This window comes from Pholcus phalangioides, unplaced genomic scaffold, assembly GCF_987345545.1.
Source record: "Pholcus phalangioides strain wild (caught in Gottingen) unplaced genomic scaffold, Ppha-v1.0 ptg000009l_1, whole genome shotgun sequence".
NCBI classification, from domain to species: domain Eukaryota; kingdom Metazoa; phylum Arthropoda; class Arachnida; order Araneae; family Pholcidae; genus Pholcus; species Pholcus phalangioides.
Genome location: NW_028301602.1, coordinates 26,673,460 through 26,692,033, shown reverse-complemented (window position 1 = coordinate 26,692,033; position 18,574 = coordinate 26,673,460).

The following is an 18,574-nucleotide window of genomic DNA, read 5'->3' as shown; positions in this document are numbered from 1 at the left end:
GCCCCAAGATATTGCAGCCCGTAAAAATCGACCCCTTTTTTTTATCCCCCTGCAGTTCCGGCCTTGTGTCAGTGTACCAGTTATTCGCACCAAAGACAGAGGCATGCTTAATTTAAAGATGGTATTTGCCGAGGTATTACTGGTATTACTACTATGGATCGATAGCAAAACCAAAATGAAAGAAAAAATCCACTCATCTCTTCATTATTTCTTTTAGGCATGGATAAAAATTACAGTTTTGAAGCTGTCACAGTTTCATAGTTGATTGTGGGTCTGCAACCATGTTTTACATAAGGGCCGATAAAGAAAAATGCAGTGTTACTTCTAATCTATGCAACTGAAAGAGACAAAGTAGAATTTATGAAAAACAAATGTTTATACTTTTGAACTTGACGAGCCAGAATTAGGACATTGCATTCCATATTGCTAAAATTACCCGAATTCAACATCCATCACAGCAAAAAAAATAATTTACTCAACCTAGTAAATGTGAAACAAACGATGAAATTAATAGCTACTAACTCACCACGTCTTTAATTTTTCTGTAGTCATAAATTTTACTGTTTTATACTACATGACTGAACGGGAAAAAAGGGGAAGATTCGTTCTAACTAGAGCTCTCAAAACCACAAGTTGAACTCAGTGTTTTCTGGAACGAATGTCTATAAGAAATTCATGTCTCATGGCCAAACACCTACTTGCTTCGTCTTGAAAAAAATCTCCCTTGAATCGCCAAGAAAGGTTCTTAATCAGTTCAAACCCGCAAAAAAAAAAAAAATAAAAAAAATAAATAAATAAAATAAAGAAAACCATCCGAAAAAGGCTGAAAAACCAGCAAAACGATTGGCTAGACTAAGAAAAAAAAATATATAATGTGAATGTTGCGTTTTTATTGGGTCCCTTTGCGTCATTTTCATCCAGTTATGAGATTTTCAGGTCTTTGCCCGCAATTCCCGAGGTGGATGTGTTTATTAACCAAGTTATTATGGCGCAGCAAGTTTTGGAATATGTGTACGAAGTTGTAAGAAAAAACATGGCTCTGCGTCACAGTTAAATGTGTAGGAAAAAATGCCTTATTCTATGATGGAAGTACTTTTGAATCTTTCAATGGAAATGCTAACGTTTGAATAGTAGGAGGTAAAAACTGGTGCTCACGACAAAGATAAGACTGGGACTCAAACAATAAAAAAATCCTCAAAATTTCTATCCAAAAATCTGTAAGTACAGGATTTAATCTGAAATTCTGAACTGGACGACGAAATATTTTAAAATGCAAAATTTTAAAATTTAATGCTCCAAAAAATTTAATAATCAAGAACCTCTTGGATTTCCATATAAAATTCTTATATTTTTAAATAACGTGAGGCAAAAGTCGTGCGTGCATTTTTAAGGAATATGTTTTTATAAGCTTATGAGATTGGTTATATGGCAGAGAAATATCCAAACATCTTCTGTAGAACTTTCTATGAGATTGTTTTTTGAACCCTTGCCAATATTGAATACACAACAGAGCGTATCATATCACATTCGAGCGCATGTATCAGCGTAAAACACAAAGAAGCAAACGAAGCGGATTGTTTAAATATTTATTTTTGGAATATTACAGTGCGTATTAATCCGTTACATTTAAGAAAAATCAAGCAGAGGGAAAAAAACCAACCTAAACTGTTTTATTTATCTTTTCACAGTATTAATAAGTTCCTCAACGATAATCGTTTAATGCCGCAAACTTCGGGTCTGTTTCTATGAAATCTTTCAAATAAGAAAAACAGAGATTGCATGTGTGTGTGAATCGAATGAGAAAAAAAAGAAGAAAAAATCCCATCACATTGGCATTTTATCGAAAGGAATTTTAATGAAAGAGAAAATTTCCGAGGGGATTAAAAGTCTATTACTTTTCTGCGGCTAATGTAAATGGCAGAAAAGTCGGAGCTGGTTATTGTTATTCATGACTTAGCAATACACATAATCCCTGACTGATCTATCTTTGGAGCAGGATTATTCTCCTTTAACCTGGGAAATGAAAATATTAGTTTTTATGCAAGTGGAAAATAATAAAAATAATTATTTATTAAACAAAAAAAAATAGATTTTGAGGAGAAAAGCAAAAAAAAAATTGAAAGACAGAGAAATTGTACTGAAGAATAAAGATTTAGTAGGATTTATCGGAAACATTAAAATGGGCATAGAATTGACTATCATGACCAGTTATTACCAATAGATAGAAAAAAAAAATTTCCTTGGTATTATACGCATTATTTATACGCATTAATATTTACGTAAAGAAAGAAGAAATGCTCATTATCAATTTGTTAGAAATTCCGCAGAGGAATATGAACGAGGTGCATGTGTGGTTTAGCAGTAGTAGTGGTGATGATTGAGGTGTATGGGGCGTGCAAAAGAATTATTAACGAGATTTTGTATGGGATGAAACCTATACAGGAAATGATCGAACTTTTTAGTAAGATGCGCAATACGGGTTCCCCGTTTCAAATTTGAATTAACATCAATTCAAATTTGTAATGTAAAGTAGAAGTCCGTTGTAACGGGTACGGAATATAACGAGGATTTCACAATTACGAGTAATTTGCAAGTGATTGTCAAAAAGCTAATGTTAAAAGTACAAAAAATATTCACTTAGAGCGAGTTACATAGGAATGAAAATCATAATACATTAGTTATAAAGACAACGGAAATTCTCGAAAATATGCTTTTCGCATATGAATTGTTCATTTTTCTTTTCCTTTCTTTTAAGAATTGTACATAAAATGGACTGGGAAAAGAGCGAAATTTTTTTCAGTCTCTTCACCCTATTGATTAAAAGTGTTTATAAACGGGGCACGTCAGTAACCATAGAAAAAAACGCCCTGTGCTGTATCTTAACTTCTTGTTATCTAAGGCAACTGGATAGGGGCTTATTCCTTATTCTAGTGGCTATATTGTTATCTATCTAGGTAGGAAAACAAGTCATTTCGTCTGTGTTGGTTGGGCCAGTGCGACACGATCTCTGGTTTTGATATTATTGTTATTTCCCTTGAAAAATGTCTTCTCCCCTTTCTCTCCTTTCTGGAATCTTCCAAAACTGGACAATGGACAAACAAATCTTAATCATTTTCCCTGCCTCAAATGTTATTGCACATTTTTATAGTGCAACGAACACTCCGGTTATAGAAACTGCTTGACTCCACAAAGTGCAAACTTTTGTTGCAGTGTACAATCAACATTGTGTATGCATAAGCAGTTAACCCTAGATCGGGGTAGCCAACAGCTGGCCCGCGGGTAGCACCCGACAAGGAAAAAATACTGTGTATCAAATTTTTGATTATTATTTGAGCTTATACTTACATTCATTAGCGACGAAAATAATTTACAATGTTCTCACCACATCAAATTTTAAAACACACTAATTGCTTTGTTAAAAAAGTTTGTTCTGTCCATTTTTTGCCTATTTTTTTCCCACCACCTCGGTGGGAAACTTTATTGCCCTTGTATAGTATATGGATTTGTATACATATTTGGTGTTCTGCACACTGCAACGAAGCATTTCGAAGTTGGTGCCCTCTTAAAATGACGCCTCAAAACTTCAACCGACAGAACCAAAATTGCAAAGGGCATAAATGTATCTTATTTGATGGTGGGGTTGATATTGTGTCGTTGACCGAGAGTTCCACACCCGGGCAAGATAATTATTTTTACCGGAAACAGAAAAACATTAATTTCTAAACTTCGCCATGGCAGGTTGGTGGCATTCCATGCTGTGCACCAAACTAGCACTTCTTCAAACCTAAAAAACCGATACCCTGTATAAAGCAACACCACATCAGAGATAGCTCTAGTATGGTGTTGGTTAAATAAGGCAGTAAGAAAAAATACGTCGCAATTCTGGTTTTGTGTAATTTCATGAACGTACAGGAATAGTACTAATAGAACGTACTAGGTAGGTAATAGTGCGCGCGTAGTAGTAATAGTATATCGTAATAGTATATCGCGCAATCGGTAGTGTGCCAGATCCATGTGTGCCTTGCTACATCTTACCTTGGCACCATCCCGTGTTTGCTCATTCCGGACAACCTCAGAGCGGATGGTCAATACGACCCCCCCCCCCCGTGATCGGCTTTTGGCAAGATTTGTTTCACGATATTAATATCCTTCAATTCACAGCGTGTGGTCGCACTGGGTGCCGCTATGGGGGAGGGATGCCAAATCAGAGTTGAGAGGAAAAAATATAATTGCAGAAAATTGTGAAAAAATGTTTTGTCTGTTGAAGTTCGAAGTCTACGAATCAATTGGATGGAAAAAATTTGCAGAAGAAACTGCAGTTTTGATGCATTGCATCTAGTTAGGAACACAACAAGATAAATAACGAATATGCGTCAGGTCATGAAGAAAAGGAGGAATAAAAATCCCTGAATAAAAGTCTAACCACTAAATTGCTTGTGTTTCACCATGTTACTTATGCCGTATAGGCAGGGCCGTAGCTAGCGATTCCTGCGCCTTGTGCGAGAATTTGAATTTAGGCCCCTTCTGGCCCATTTAGTCCCATTCTGGGCCAGGCCCAGGTGAGTCCTGTGTGGGTGCACCTGTTGCACTTGCCTAGTTACGGCCCTGCGTATAGGAATCTGGAAATTTTCCTGGTCATTTTACTGGTTTGGCTTATACGCCGGAGTTAAGGCCAGCGACACTGTAGCTGACCATTATGTTGGTCCGCGAACAGAAAGAAATTGGCCATCCCTGCCCTAGATCATATTTCAGCAACAATAATTCAAAATAAAAAGGGAAATTTATCTAATTTATCCCCCCATTTATGTTTCTACAGTGCAAAAAAAACTGAAATTCGTTTATAACGAGAAGTTCGCTATAACGGCAATTTTTCCTTTGATTGTGAACAGTCATTGCAATGAACTTTTATTGTATGTTTTAGAAACTTTATTCCTTTCTGATAGTTTTTCGATACAACCTGTGTATTGATATTAATATAATGTTAACTTTACATTAGTACGTTAGTGGCTGGTATATTCTTCTACAGGAAACAAGCGTAAGGGAAACCGAAATTTTGCCATTTTGCATTTTTTTAATACTGCCGTATATTACCATATCTGAATACAGCAATATATTTTCCTCTTACGGTATAAAATATTTATGTCCCATTATTATTGTGCGTTTCAAGCGTTAATGCGGAACGCATTTCGATATCATATTCCACGGAATACATTGCATTTCTATGCCGAAAGAATACTCAACATCCAGCACACACTGAAGTATCAAAATCTTTAATAACCGAACAGAAATGTACCGATAAAATACCATATTTTCCCTTCGAATGTATAGTTTATTTATTTTTTCTTCGTGTTTAATACCTACAGTGCCTTAAAAATGACAGATGCGCTTTATTTTATGAATCTCTGGGGTATTGAGGTAAAGTCATAAACATAAATTTCCATAGGAATGCAACAATAAAGGAGGATTTATTTTTTTTACTTCGTATTCTCATTCCGTATTCTTTACTTCTTGAGTTCAGTGCTGTCTAGAATAGAAGGATGAAAAAAAATATTTCATGGGGAATATTCTACCATCGCAGCGAAATATTACGGCATGGGTTGATAATAGGGTTTCGTATGGGCGTAAGAAAAATACATATGGATAGATGAAATGAAGCATTGCATGCGTGCGGTAAAAATTTAAGGGCCATTGAATAAGAAACGGGATGGAAATCTTTCATTCTGCCATTTTTATATACAATTCAAGCCGCTTAATAACAATAATAATAATAAGAAGAAGAACGTGATTCTCATGTATTCCCACGAGATCTTTATGATCTATACAGGGAATTTCTAAGTGTTAGTAGACATCCATGTCCGAACACAGACCTGCAGTCAGAGGTTAGCTCCCCCTAACCACTCGACCACCAGGCGGCTAATGTGATAGCATTGGGACTCGGGGTTTCTGATAACAATAATAGAATGATAACTATATTTGAAGAAGTCCCGTTTGCAAGTACGGTGTATGATCACCGTACTTATACGTATAGCAACAGAGTATTATGAGACGAGTTAACTCTGTTTTTCTTTCCCACGTAATGAGTTGCAAAATGTTAAACTTTCCATTTTTTTTTATTCTATTCTAAAAAACGGTGCTTTTTTTCCATTTCAGCTCCTACATTTTAGTTATTCAGCCATTTTGAGGCTGAATATTTTTAGAATGGAACTGCAAAATGTATATCACGAATTTCGATATTTCTTTTAATGTGCAATACGTTTCATAGATTGGGAAAGTCTCTCGGAAAAAAAGAAGAAGATTGAATCTGGTCAACTGTAAGAAACTGATCAAGAGCTGAAGGAAAGGGTTTTTTCGTCATAGATTTACCTTCACTATAGGAAAGGCCGTTGCAAAAGTGGTTCCACACGTACATTGATCACGACGAATACTACGGACTGATTAAGACATTAAGTACGGAAATACATAATTGTGAACAAGGGAAGAGCGAAACAACACCTTCTGGTCTCCTACTTAATAATTAACTTAAAATTTATTTTTTTTAGTGCTAATTCTAGGAATTTCTTTCCAAAACGCCACATAAACGGAAAATGTGTCGACATATCCGAGGTTCTCAATGAAGTTGTAACCTAGTTTCATCAACAAGAACTAGTTGAAACTAGTTGATGAGTAGAACTAGAACTAGAAATATGAACTAGTTGATGAAACTAGTTCATATTTCCATATGAGAGCCCTTTTATAGTGTTGAAATATAGTAGTTTCATGAAACGCAAATTGTTCCATAAACATTAATTAAACATAACATTAATTATTATGCAGCAGTGTTTGCATTGTATATTTATATTTCATGTCAAGTTTTTCGTTTTACAGCACCACCTGCGAGTGAAATTTTAACTTTTTTTTAAAATATACTAGAAAAGAAAAATTCTAGGCAACATGATAGGTATTTTAGTGCAAACTGCACATTTTTATGTCAATTAGTTGATTTGTTGTTAACACTTAAAATGTGTCTAGGACTTCTCGTCTACCCTGTACATTTTTAGAATCGGGATTTCAACATATACTTGAGAGAGAGAATATACAGCTTTTATATAAATAATATATAAACTGAAGAGCCAAAAAAACTGGTACAGGCATGCGTATGCAAATAAAGAGATATGGAACCAATCAGAGTATGGCGCTGCGGTCGGCAACGCCTATATAACACAACAAGTGTCTGGCATAGTTGTTAGATCGGTTACTACTGCTACAATGGCAGGTTATCGAGATTTAAGTGAGTTTGAACGTGGTGTAATAGACGGCGCACAAGAGATGGGACATAGCATCTCCGAGGTAGCGATGAAATTTGGATTTTCACGTACGACCATTTCACCAGTGTACCGTGAATATCGGGAATCCGGTAAAAAATTAAATCTACGACATCGCTGCGGGCAGAAAAAGATCATGCAAGAACGGGACCAACGACGACTGACGAGAATCATTAAACGTGCCGGACGTGCAACCCTTCCGCAAATTGCTGCAGATTTCAATGCTGGGCCATCAACAAGTGTCAGCGTGCGAACCATTCAACAAAACATCATCGATATGGGCTTTCGGAGCCGAAGGCCCACTCGTGTACCCTTGATGACTGCACGACACAAAGCTTTACGCCTCGCCTGGGCCCGACATTGGACTGTTGAGGACTGGAAACACGTTGCCTGGTCTGACGAGTCTCGGTTCCAATTGCTTCGAGCTGATGGACGTGTACGGGTATGGAGACAAACTCATGAATTCATGGACCCTATATGTCAACAGGGGACTGTTCAAGCTGGTGGAGGCTCTGTGATGGTATGGGGAGTGTGCAGTTGGCGTGATATGGGACCCCTGAAACGTCTAGATACGACTCTGACAAGTGACAGGTACGTAAGCATCTTGATCACCTGCACCCATTCATGTCCATTGTGCATTCCGACGGACTTGGACAATTTCAGCAGGACAATGCGACACCCCACACGTCCAGAATTGCTACAAAGTGGCTCCAGGAACACTCTTCTGACTTTAGACACTTCCGCTGGCCACCTAAATCCCCAGACATGAACATTATTGAACATATCTGGGATGCCTTGCAACGTGCTGTTCAGAAGAGATCTCCACCCCCTCTTACTCCTACGGATTTATGGACAGCCCTGCAGGATTCATGGTGCCAATTACTTCCAGCACTACTTCAGACATTAGTCGAGTCGATGCCACGTTGTGTTGCGGCACTTCTGCGGGCTCGCGGGGGCCCTACACGATATTAGACAGGTGTACCAGTTTTTTTGGCTCTTCAGTGTATATATTTTTAATTTTAATACGTATAAACAGGGTGCGAACCGTTGATCCTAGACATATACTTCCAATAAGAAAAAATTTCCAAATAACGTATAGTACTCAGGTATGCCATTTATGTTTCAAGGGGTTGTACAGTTATCAAAATAAATATAATGACTTTGTGTGCCCAAAAAACCAATTAGAAAGTTGTTGCCCCTGTCTCTCGTGATGAAACAAAAATTCACGTCTTTAAATGCAATATTTACTGATATATCCTAATTCGAAAAACGGAGAAAATTTGGGAAAAAAACGGCGTTAAAACGGTGTTTCCGCATTTAGACCTGTTTTTCGCCCCAACTTTCCTCCGTTTTCCGAATTCGAATATCTCAGCGAATAATGAAATGTGGCATTTTTATTATTGTCATTAGGAAAGGCAGGGGAAACAACTTTCTGGTTAGATTGAGATTGTATAAAAAGTTAATTCTTTTAATTTTAATAAATATATACAATCCCTTGCAATATGAATACCCTATCTGAGTATTACACGTTCTTTGGAAACTTTTTCTAACTGGAAAGTATATCTCTAGGATCAACGGTTCACCAGTAAAATGTCTCTATGTCCCTGTCTGCTACGCACCCTGTATGCATAGGGTGTGATATCATACACCCTGTTGCACAGGTACAAGGCGTATGACATTATACTGACGAACCGTTGATCTTAGAGGCATACTTCCAACTAGAAAAAGTATACAAATAACGTGTAGTACTCAGATATGTCATCCTTATTTCAAGGGATTTTTTATAGTTATTAAAATATAAAAAAATTATTAACTTCTCATACAGTCCCCGTGTGCCCCGAAACCCAATTACAAAGTTGTTGCCCTGTCCCTACTGATGCTAAGAAAAAAACAAATCCACGTTTGTAAGTGCGATATTCACTGAAATATTCGAATTAAAGAGACGGGGGGGGGGGGAGGAATCTGAGAAAAAACAGCATTGAAAGCGGGTAAAACGGTTTTCCCGAAATGAACAGAAGTACAGTAGAACCTCGATTATCCGAACAAATCGTGTGTTCGGAAAAGTGAAAAGTTCGGAAAGTCGATTTCGAAACTAATTCAATGACACAAAGGAATAAATTAAATGTACGATGATTTTCATTCGTCAGAGACGAAAAAAAAAGAGATGACAGTTAAATCTCTTCCCATTCACAGGTTTGTTTGCTTGTTAATCGTTTATAACTACATAATCTGTACGCAGATCCACCCCTACTTACATCTACAGCTCACAGGTACGGTATGTATAATAGCTTCGAAGTGGATTATTGTACAATAGAGCGAAGCTATCGAGTTGGGAGAAAAGAGGTTTCAAGTTCCAAGAAAAGTTCCAAGTTACCAACTGTTAAGCATCATCGACTATAGAAAACTGAAAATGAGTTAAGTTGAAAAGGTGTTCAGTTGACTGAGTTGTTCGGAAAATTGATGTTCGGATAAACGAGGTTCTACTGAAATCATAAAATAATAATAGATATAATATTCACGATTATAACACGGAAAGCGAAATCTGTAAAAAAAGAAGAAAAATATAAAAAAAATTATAGGGCAATTTCATAAGTTATTGGTTAACCACGCGATTTTCCATTGAATTGATTCAATGTTTGCTATACCGTAAAACGGTCGCGACAACAAGATGGAATAACGTGATCGCGCACGAATGAAGCCGGTGAAGGAGGAACTTCAGGAATTTTAATAATGGCCAGAGAGAAAATTCCGAAATGAAAAGAGAAAAAAAAAATCAACAAAAGGGGAAAAAAGTAAAGCGAGGGGGAAATTTAAGAGAACCATAAATTCTTTGAAGGACAAGAAGAAACAACATTTTGCCCCCCAAGGGAAGAAAAAGACGGAATTTAACGTTTTCCACGAACGCACAGAGACACTCTGGTAGGGAAAAGTTGAAAGCTTTAGCCCTTCATTATTTACGACTCTTGGATCTACATTTTTGTACTTTGCCCGTCGTCTCTTAATCTATTAATCTTCTCGTCCGCATACTTTTGAGATTTGTGCCCTCGTCACAAAAGAAATCTCTCTTTTTCTCTCGTCCCTTGTATCTTGATGTAAAACTACATGCATATCCGTAAAAATTAAGAAAATACGCGAGTAAAGGGTTTTTTTGTTGTTGTTGCTGGAAAAGCTAATATAATGGTTGTGTCTAAAATGCATGTTACGGTAAATGTTATACATCCGATTATTATATATTATAATTGGCTGTTATATGCATGCCTGCTAAAATATCTTCATTGAGACAGAGCGGTGGATCATGATCTAATTATGAAGAGGAAGCTATTATGCATACTTACCAAGCATTTTGGTAAGTCTGATAAATCTCCCTAAATTTATCGCTTTTACCTGCAATCATGCATAGTTTAGGAAGCGATTCCTACTATGGTGTAAAATGACTGCATAGTACCCAAGCATCATTGGTAAATTTGATAAATGATACAAAAATTATCACTTTTACTGAGATTAAGCCCAAGCGTCGTTGGCATAAACCTGATAAACCACACTAAAATTTATCATTCTTTTCGGTTATTATACATTATCGCCATTTCGTGGTTAAATATGATAAATCGGTCCCACTGCCGTGATAAGATTTAGATGACCGTAATAATGCGCCACAAGTCTGAACCGGATACAATGAACTCTGACTTAACGAATTTTTGCGAAAATCTCCGAAGTAACTCCTATTTACTATAATAATGATCTCTCATTTGGTAAATTTTACAATCTTACTCCGATATAATGAACTCCCATTTAACAAATTCTTTGATTTGATGATTTTTTACAAGTTTATGTGTGCTTTCTATCACACCCCAATATAACAAACACCTATTTGACGAATTCTACTATCAAACCTCGATATAAGGATATGAAATTTACCAGTTACATTAATTTTATATGCATACTAACTGGTAACAGTGATAAATTTCAAATATTTATCAAATTAACCAGGTACGCTTGGGTAGTATGTATACAGGGTGTTCTGTTAATGGGACGACAGACTCAAGAGGAACAAAAATTGCAGTGGAACATGATATCGCAAATCACGTTGAGAGGGTGAAAATCTCGAAAAACGCACGCAGTCCAGAGGAGACGAAAGGTGAATGTCAGTTGATCATGAGAAGGTATTGTTAACACACATAATGCAAACGTGTGGGCGATGGATAATCCCCATGCCAGTGTATCGTAAAATCTCAACAGAGGTTTAGTGTCAACGTGTGGGCAGGAATGCTCCGTGATTATCTCTTGGATTCGTACTTGCTGCCCGAACGCCTGAATGGAGCAACGTACTTTGTTTTTGTGCAACACGTCCTCCCGGAATTGCTGCAAAGTGTGCCAGCAGCAGTGCAGCGAGGCATGTGGTTCATTCATGATGGTGTCCCAGCACATTTTTCCCGCGAGGTGCGTAATCACTTCGATTTTGCATACCCAAGGAGGTGGATTGGACGCACGGGACCCATTGACATGGCCTCCATGTTCACCGGACCTCAATCCGTGTGACTTTTTCCTATTGGGTCACCTTGAATCAATCGTTTATGCGAGGCCTGTGGACACACCGGATGATCTCATAGCGCAGATTTTCGTCGCTGCGGCAGACTTCAAAAGCATACCTTGTATCTTCGAGCGCTTCCGGGAATCGTTTTTACGTCGTTGTAAACTGTGCAATGACGTCAGCGGCTGCCACTTCCAGCAATTCTTGTAATAATTAATCAAATAAATCTTTTTGTAGTTATTATTGTGCTTTTTGTCGTTCCAGCCCAGCGTGATGTCGAAACCTGCATGCGTTTTTCGCGATTTTCACCCTCTCAACGTGGTTTGCGACACCATGTTCCAATGCAATTTTTGTTCCTTTTGATGTTTACTAACAACCCTCTGAGTTTGTCGGTTCATTAACAGAGCACCCTGTACAATCACCAGCAGAAGTGGTACATTTATCAAACTCAAAGTGACGATTGGTAAATCTGTGTAATAAACGGTTATTATGTATAATAACCGATTTATATATCGCATTTATCGGTATGTTGAAATTGATTCCTGATTGGCTAAATTTTTTGTTTCAGTGAACTCTGATTCTCCTTTCAATTCTATTTTTTCACAAAAATGCATTGACCTTTTTGATCAAACCTGATAGTAAATACATGTCAACTTTTGTTAAATAAATAATTATATAGTGAAATTACTATACAGAAGTACTTTAACTTGTGAGTGATTCATTTCAAAAGCAAAAACAAATATATCTGTTTAAGCTTCTTCGACTGGCAAGCGTCGAAGCATTCGACTTACTAACCTATGAGGAAAAGCTCATGATATAAAAAAGCTCGACCTATTTGAAATAATTGAAGCCAACGGTGATTTTCGAACTGTACTGTGTGAACTGCATTCAACTTGTGCAACAAAGCTACTTGCGTTATGCATATTATATACTGTAAAAATTATACGCTGAGTGGCCACTTTATTATGGCAACCTGACAGTTTTAGCAGATGAGCTATGGCACCAAATTGTTTTTTCAATTTCGAAATTTCATTCTGTAATTTCGGGCATGCATACACAACACTTGAAATTACACTTTTCTAATTACGCATGTACAGGAAACCGATAAACAATTTGGTTGCCAGATATATACAACTTATATAAAAATTCCAGTTGAGAATGTCGTGGAAATTCAGAAAGATATCAGCGATACAGTAAGCAAAAACTTCAGTTACTTGCTGAAAGTAGGTGGATGATAACGGAATTTCCCACAACCTGGCATTTTGATTATTTTCTGTTATTTGATTATTTTGAGAATAAGGGTCCCCCAAGTCCAATATTTTTCAAATGAGCGAAGACACGTGTCTCATGCTATACGAGAAAAATTATGGCGCATAACACGTATGTATGATGTCAAATTAAAAGAACTGAAGGCACTAATATATAATATCAAATGACAGAAAATAAGAAACTGGCATTGAACACTTCAGAAACAGGTAAATAAACACACTTGAGGAGCTGCCCCTTTGATAAAACTAAAATTCATAACTAATGATGGGTGGTACTCTCACTGAGCCCTTACTTCAAGATATTTTTAGCCCAGTCAACCTGTATATTGTGAGGACGTAAAATGGATTGAAGGATCTTCATATACCAAATGAAAATAAAAGTTTGCTTCTAAACGAGTTTTGCATGGTACGAGAAAGATTGAAGAAGGAATTAAACTCGTACATCTCAAGGTACCACTGTGTTTATTGTTTCATAAATGCGATAATTCTATTGCGTTATTGCAATTTGAGAAAAATACCTCTTAGTTTATTTGTGAAATAAGTGTCGATAACTCGATAAAAGAAACTAACAGTTTTTATTTGAATAATTATAATGAAAAATATAGCAACTATACTACAGCCGAATCCCGTTTTCAGGCATATCTTTATAGTGAAAAATCTCGTTGCAACGAAAACTTTTCCAATCCTCAAATAAGTTTACATAGGAACAATATATTGCGAATTCCGATATTACGAAATGAAAAATCCTTTACAACGAATTCAAAAACAAGTTTCTGAAAATGAACAAAAAGAGTACAGAACGTTCCAAAAAAACGATCCCGTAAAATCATTCTTCTATGGATCATGAGGGTGCGGGAAGTAATTTTTACCAATACGATGCATGAAATAGGAATCAAATTGGTGGTGAACCAATGTCACGCATTACAAATATTTCACATTTCTTCTGTTTCAAAATGAATGGCTTCGAAAGAAACAGTTTTCCATTAAAGAAAAACTTAAGATCATTTCTGAAGTAAATGCTGGTGTAAATAAAAACAATGAGGCATTAAAATACGACATATCTCCATCTACCCTTTCAATATTTTTGAAAAATCAGACAAAAACCGGGATTGCGATATAAAAGTATGATAAAAGATCTATTACAAAACTTGAATAAAAACCATCAATAATCCTATTGTCTGCATTCGCTCGAAAACATTGCGCGCATACTTTAGAGGAATTTGTGATTTCTTATGCTTCTATATACGATACTTGCACAAAATAAATTAAATAAAATATACGGATTATTTGCCTAAAATATGTTGAATAAGTAAAAATCAATTGCGCCTGATTGATTTATTTTTGAAATCTAACCTGATTCTTTTTTTTTTTTCATTGTCTAGAACGTGAGGAAGTAATTTTTTTCCTTAGAATAAAATTCCGCTACAACGAATTTTTTTTAACGAATGTTAAAATTCGCAATGTCGAAAATTCTTTTATATAGAATTTTTTCTATAACGAAGTGATTTCTTCAGTCTTGAAGTTCGTGATAGCGGGTTTCGACTGTATAGCAAAAATTCGCATTGTATTCATTTCATCTCATCAGTGCTATAATTTATTTGATGTGTTGAACAAGTAGGAAATTTTATGAGAGTTTTACATATATACCATAAATATTAGTGAAAAAAATGCTTTGAATATATATGATACTTAAATGTTTATATCCCCAAAGCAGTTTCATTTTATGTGTTATAATTCATAAATAAGTCAATAAATTCCACTTGAAATCAATAATAAATTAAGCATTCTCTCCGCCACGCAAAATCTACATACCCACAGCTTAAAATGTACATGTTTCGTCATTTGAGCATTAATCAGCACCGGATCTCGCTGTTTCGAGCATCAATAGCCTAAGGCAATGGTATTCGTATGAGTATGTAGTGGGTCACGTAGTACATGTTTCTCGACCCGTTTCAGAATAACATGCAACTGATCAACACCCACCACAGAAATTTGTCCTTCATCAAAAATGCTAATCGTATTCATTCCAATGCAATCTCAACTGCTAATTTCATGCGGTTTTCCTACATCGCATATTTATTAGTGGCGCAGAACATATAAAGAGGGTAGATCATGTCGAAATGTGCAAGATAAATTCATTTGCATTACTATGACACACAAAAAAAAATGTATTCGGTGCATGAAATACTTGACATGAAATGTCGATAAAAATTATTTATGGTGGAAATAAATTTTAGAGGAAAAATAAAATATTATATTATTTTAGAAAAAGGCATGTGTGTGTAAATAATTTGGTTTCTTCTCAACATTTATCATCTCAAGTTGCCTTATGGATACTAATACAATAATGAGAAACCAACCCTGATGAAAGTAACGTAATTAATGACGTGTCTGAGATGATGCAACCAGTCTAGACATTCGTCGTCTGAAGCGTTTCTGAATCCTATTGGAAAAAAATGTTATTTTTAGTTCGAGAAAAATCTATTTAATGTATACAGTCATTGCCATGAAAATTTGAGCACCAAAAAGTAATTATTGGATCGTAACGGAACTTGGCACAAAGATACGTGTCTGGCAGATACCCAAATAATTAGATGCACGGCGGGATTGCGCAATGTGTATGCCACCAGAGGGCTTCGAACTTCGTTCTCCTTGGCGTATAAAAGAGGTACGCAGAAGAATTTTGCCCCTACTAAATCTGTTGCAGAAGGGTGATTTTTCATTAGGAATACCGTTACGCCACCATCGAAGACAACATGATCAGCTGTCAGAGTTCAAGAGGGGAAGAATTATCGGGATGATGGAAGCAGGATGGTCAGCTCGGTGAGTAGCTCGCCACTTAGGCCGATCTGGCTTTGAGGTGTTGGGACCAGTGGATGAGAGATTAATTCTCATTCACAATTCAGTGGTACTTTTGCCCGAGTGGCGTGGTGGTAAGATGCTCGTCTACCATCGTGAAGGTTGCTGTCACGGTCCAGGGTTCGAACCCGAGGGAGGATATAGATGAGATATTTTCCCTAACGAACTTGAGGCGACCACTACTAGACAGCGCTTTCTTTTCCAGCCCATCTCATTAATGGCGGTGAATTTTATTATCGTGATATGGCCAGAGTTGGTGTTTGGTGAAGTAGTGGATGAGAGAGGGAGAGGTCGCATGCACGGCGGCCAAGCTCAGGACGCCCTCGGCAAACCAATATCCGAGAAGACAGTTACATCACTCCACAAACACGCACAGCAACTGCGTCATTGGTATCGAGGTCGACGGAATTGGACCACAATCGAATGCAAACACCAAACATGGCCCCCGCTCTGTCCCTTGTGGGATATAAGCAGGCTACCTTGCGGCTGGGCTATGCTAGAAAAAAGAAAAAGCCCCACCAGCCACCAAGACCACGGAACGACCTTCGACCCACGCAAAGGACCACAAGCACTAACACGAAACATGGCCCAGCTCTGAAGCAGATTACCTAGCGGCAGGGCCATGCTGGTAAGACTCTCTTGATGTCCGGGCCCGGCAGGCATCCTTGGCCCGTAAGCCACAGGACCCAACCCCGCCGAGGCTCCCATCGCCTCCGACTCACGGTAGTCACACCCCCAAAGTCCCCGGAAACCCGGCCCGTCATATAGGAAGGGCATGGGGAGCCGTTGCCCCCTCCCCGGCTTTTGAAAATACACTAAAACTTGTATATATATATATACACATTGAGTACATGTGCTTTGCCCCCCTTGGAAAAAGTTGAAACGACGGCCCTGCCGGAAACCCCCGCCAAGGTGCCCGGACGGATCGCCCGCAAGAAGCCAACGGAACGAAGCCATTTTTCAACAGGGCAATGCTTGACCGCACACAGCAAGGGTGTCACAGGAATACCTCCGCCACATTAACACCTTTTTTTGGCATGTGATGCCCAGATTTGTCACCATTCGAGAACTTGGGACGGCAAGTTGAGCAGCCTAGAGGAATTTAATTGAACTAGAGGCACGATTACAGCAACTGTGGAATCAGATGACGCAGGACACCATACTGGACCTGTATGCCTCAATGCCCACCCATATCGCATCGTGTATTCACGCTAGAGGTGGCCCAACAGAGTCATAGAACCTCCATTCATTAGTAGTTTTTCCTGTAACAAACGGTTCTTTTGCTTTAATTGTGTAATCACTTACATATATCAACGTTGTACACTCACATATATATAAAATTTCGTTCCATTCGGACAACTCTTTCTCGGTGAACAAATTTGTATGACGTTTTGACTGTCTATTATATGTATTACTGTTTTACCTGTATAATAATATGTTGTTGTGATCATAATAATCAATAGTTGATAGGGAATACTATGGAAAATTTGTGTATTTTTTTGCGTTCTCATTATTACAACATAAATTTATTTCAAAACTCAATTTCAAGTTTGACATGAATATAATAAGAATACAGTGAAAATCTCTTACAACGATACTCTGTGGACCAAGTAAAAATATAATTGTAGAGTGATTATCGTTGTAGAAGGATTATCGTTATTTCGAGAAGCTGCATCATCTTCACGTGCCATCAAATTTATGCTGCTGTTACTATCTTTTCAAATCGGCATTATCAGTGCCACCAGAAAATGTGCATTTATGAATATAAATATGTATCCGCCACGAAAAATTATAATTGATTGGTTTATTAATGGAAATTCGGTTGCATGCATTGCCCCTGTGAAGCTGTTTACTGTATCGCACTTTCATGTCCTGCACAGAAAGTGGTGGAAATCGATAACTTTCTATGTTATTAGACGCTTTCAGAAGGACGAAAATAAGTGACGAAGAAAATAAAATTCAAAACGAATTTGAACAAAATATTAAAAAATGTATCGTTGTGTCGCGGTTTTTCAGAAAACTCCTAATAATATCGTTATAGAGGTATTTATCGTAGGGAAGGATATATCGTTGTATCGAGAGAAGTATAACATTGGACTATGAGCAATTCCAAATAAGAACTGAAAAAAATATCGCTGCAGAGGAATTTATCATTGTATCGAGTATCGTTGTAGCGAGGTTTCACTCTGTTTTCATTTACGTATTTACTTCAAGAACAGAAAATATTTTCTTTTAATTTTTTCCAAAAAAAAATTATGATGTATGTTTGGAAATTCGAAGAAAATAACATGTTATTCAGAAGATAATGTATTATTCTCCGTTTTTTGTATTTTACAGTATTTTTACATTATGTTTTGTATAATATTTATTATAATGAAAACCCGATATACACAGATTTGTTTTGTTTGCTTCACTGCATCATGGGCTATATTGCAAAAGAAACGATAAACACTTCATGGTTAGGGGTCTCTTAAACATTCCAGACATAGCGGGCCGAAACGAAAAATTTCTATGAATCCCGAGGGATAGCAAGTCATACTGTAGAATCTAGATCAGTGATTCCCAACGTGGGCGTAAACACCTCCTTGGAGGCGATGGAATGTTCCAGGGATACAGGT